Raw genomic sequence first — 4,041 nt, 5'->3', positions numbered from 1 at the left:
AACTAATTTACATTTTCATCAACAGAGGTTAAGTCTTCCCTTTTCTCCACAGCCCCACCAGCATCTGCATTTTTTGACTTTTTAATAATAGCCATTACGATTGGTGTCAGTTGATGTTTCATTGTGGTTTTGATTTTTTGCCACACTCCATGGCTGGCATTATCATGCTACCTGAGGATCCATGAAGCCACAGGACATGGAACCTGACTCAAGGAGTTTCCGGTCTCACTGGGGATATAAGGAAGCAATCAGAGGATCTCAGTCCTTCAGTGCTGCAGTGTTCTCATTTCTAAAATGGGAATAATCCTGGAACCAGTTTCGTAGGGTTGTTGGTGGATTCAACGTGTCAAGCTTTTAGAACAGGCTCTGGCATATAATTAGTGCTCAGGGCATATTGGCTGGCTTTTTCTTTTCTTTTTTTTTTTTTTTTTTTTTTGAGACGGAGTCTCGCTCTGTCGCCCAGGCCGGAGTGCAGTGGCCGGATCTCAGCTCACTGCAAGCTCCGCCTCCCGGGTTTGCGCCATTCTCCTGCCTCAGCCTCCCGAGTAGCTGGGACTACAGGCGCCTGCCACCACGCCCGGCTAGTTTTTTGTATTTTTTAATAGAGACGGGGTTTCACCAGGTTAGCCAGGATGGTCTCGATCTCCTGACCTCGTGATCCGCCCATCTCGGCCTCCCAAAGTGCTGGGATTACAGGCTTGAGCCACCGCGCCCGGCCTACAGGAAAACAATTTATTAACAGAAAAATATTTTGAGGATTCCTGTCCACAGACGGCAACCACGGTGACCCTCCTTCCTGTGAGTGCTGTCAGAGGGGATTGGAGTGACGTATTCATTCTGCCAGATCTTCATACCTGAGCACGCAAGGGGCTCTGAGGGACATCTGGGCCCCGGGTCCAGGAGTCTTGTTCTTATTTCCTCCTGTGGCCCGGAGTTTGATGTGTAGGGCAGAGATGTCCAGCTCCTTGCACCTCTGGGCCACGTCCTGGGTGGCTAGCATGGCAGCATATGGCGAGCATTCATCTGGGCCTGCCTTCACCTTCATCCCACCAGTAACAAGGCAAAGGGTTTCTTTGCCAGAAAGATCTAAAAGAACATAAATCATGCCCTTTGCAGCAAATGGATGCAACTGGAGGCTGCATCTTCCAGCCATGGACAAAAGTGACATGGACCAAAGTGTCAATGAAAGATGCAAAAATTTGACAGACACCAAATACATTCTCTCTCCTACACCCACCTGAGGTCCAAGGCTGATGATTTGCTCTTCCTTTTTTTCTTTCCCTTTCGAGGTGCCATTTCTACATGTCATCTCCCACTTGCTGGATTTTAAGACTGACAGTTCGCAAATGCTGCACATTGACAAGGGTGACCTAGAACTGGCAAATGTCTTAGATGGCCATTTTCTGAGAATCTCCAGTTCGTGGGGCTGGCAGTGTTCAGCATTCAGAATTTCCTTATATACCAATGCTTGCATCGCTGATCTTGGTTTTGTGTTTTTTAAGTATGTTTATGCATTGATACTGAGAAAACTTCCTTGTGATGATGTGACAAAACTGATTATTATCATAATTCAAGTATAAAACTTCCACTCCCCCCAGTTAACCACTGTTCTGGTTTCTTTCACTGTGTATTAATTTTGCCTCTTTTAGAATTTAATGTAAATGGGATCATGGAGTATGTCTTCTTTTGAGAAAGGCTGATCCCCAGCAAGGTATCTTTGATGCTTATCTGTGTTATGTGATACGCATTACATGTATCAAACTTTTTATTGCTGAATACTATTCCTTCCTTTCTCAGGGAGAGTGCTACTGGTCTTGGATTTGAGGACCTGGGAATCCATGCTTCTGAACTCTGATGACCCTTCTAACAGCTCTCAACTCCACCTGGTGGCAGAGAGGTAGGAGAGAGTATGTGTGGGCTTTGGTTCTTGCAGATCTGAGTGACTCTTGTCTCTGCTACTCACCAGTTGTGTGACTCATCATGTTATTAATATATAATCCATGTCCATCCTCAGTTTTTTCACCTGTGAAATAAGCAGGTTGGTACTTAGTGTATGGGTCATTGTCAAGGGTAAGTGAAATAATTTCCACTGTGGCTACTCAAGTCCAAGCTTCTATTATCTTTTGCTGGGGCAACTACCATGGTTTTTATGCTTACTCCTTTGTGCTTTATTATCAGTCTATTGCCCATACAGTATTTATAGCAATGATTAGTAATGTAGATCAGATCCCATCTTTCTTCTCAAAAACTTCCAATGACTTCCCATCACATCAATTGATTGATTTACAGACAGGGTCTCACTCTGCCACCCAGGCTGGAATGCAGTGGTGCAATCACAGGTTGCTGCAGCCTTGACCTCCTGGGCTCAAGTGATCCTCCCATCTCAGCCTCCTGAGTATCTGGGACCACAGACATGCACCACCATGCTTGGTTAAGTAAAGAACATTGCTTTTTTTAAGAGACAGGGTCTCACTATGTTGCCCAGGCTGGTCTTGAACCCCCGGTCTCAAGTGATCATCCTGCCTTGGCCTCCCAAAGTACTGGGATTAGAGGCATGAGTAACTGCACCCAGTCCCCGTTGCATTTAAATAATATCCAAGCTCTTTACCTTGGCCTGCCAGGCCCTTCGTCATCTGGCCCGTGCCCTTCTCTCCAACCATATTTCCCGACTCTTCTTCACCATGATGTCCCAGCTGCATTGACCTTCTTTCTGTTCTTTAAAGCTTTGAGCCTGCTTCCAACCTCAGGGTGTCGCTCCTGCATAGAATCCATATTCCCTAGATCTTTGTAAAATTAGCTTTTTATCTGGTGTCAGGTCAAGTGTCTCCTCTTCAGTTTAAATGTCACCTCTTGCCTGACCAGGCTAAAGTTGACCCCTTCTCCTGTTGTAGTCCATTTCCTTCTCTAGTTACTCAATTTTATTTTCTTCATTGTTGTGTCATCATTAACAGATCCATCTGTTTATGGGTTTACTATCTCCTTCTATCACATAAGTTCCATCAGGACAGAGATCTTGCCTGGGGTGTTCACTGCTGTAGCCTCAATACATAAAAGGATGCCTGGCACATAGTTGATGCTTAACGAATATTTGTAGAATACATGAATGAAATGATGTCTTCAAGGTACTAAACAGAAAAAACAAAACACAATAGTTGGCTTTCCTATGTTGACTACTGTGATTTAGTTTTATTTATGTACAAATTTAAAGTGTTTCAGTGTTTATTTAGGGAGTCACCCAGACATTCCAACTACTTAGCTCCTTAACAGGCCTGCACGGCTTCTGAACAGCTCTCTCCTTTCTTGCCACTTCACTAGAGAGCTCCTTGCTTCTTGGTGGCTTCCATCACCTATCTTGTCTTTTAAAGTTGTAGGTGTTTTAATATTTGGTTTCTATGGCATTTCATGAATGCTCATACAGAGACCAGATATTACAAGGACATTAGACCTGCCACTCCACTGCCGTCTTGGAGGGGGATCCGAGTCTGGATCGCTTTGAATTGTTTGTTGTTTGCATAATGGCTCTCCTTTGTTCTCTGTTAATTGTATTAGAGTACCTTGATTAAACAAATGTGACTTCAGGCAGTGGAGCCAGTTACAGCACCTCTGTTTGCTAAGCTTTCCATGGAAAAATGTGAAGCATGCATGCTTCCAGTGTTAAAAATACGCATTTAGATGTTTAAAGCTGTGGTCAACTTGGGAATTCACATCTCTCAGGACAAAAGTGAAGTTCAAGGAAGCAAGTTGTGTTTCCTTTTAAGGTTATCATTGTGATTGGAGGGGAGTGGATTGAGGAAGTTATTGCATAATCTCACAATTATGTTTGGTCTGTGGTTCACATTTATGGGAAGGTAATAGGCAGCCAATAAAATCTTCTAAGATTATGACAGTTGAATGGTCTCTGCCTTGCTTTATGTCTGACCAGGACCCTGATGACTATAACTATGTGGTAGGATAGGTCTTAGCACCCACTTGACTTTTGTAGCTTTGCTTCCTGCCATTTGTCCTGATATTTGTGCTTCCTGCCATTTGTGCTTCCTGCCA

General features: G+C 44.0%; 1 pseudogene; it reads right to left on the bottom strand.

Annotated features, from left to right (window-relative positions):
* Window positions 1–679: 679 nt before the first annotated feature.
* Window positions 680–1,844, bottom strand: LOC110741979 (annotated as a pseudogene).
* Window positions 1,845–4,041: the final 2,197 nt, after the last annotated feature.

Source organism: Papio anubis, chromosome 18 (genome assembly GCF_008728515.1).
Source record: "Papio anubis isolate 15944 chromosome 18, Panubis1.0, whole genome shotgun sequence".
Lineage (NCBI taxonomy): Eukaryota > Metazoa > Chordata > Mammalia > Primates > Cercopithecidae > Papio > Papio anubis.
Note: the sequence above shows the minus strand (reverse complement) of the source record. Positions and strands in the feature narration are given on the sequence as shown.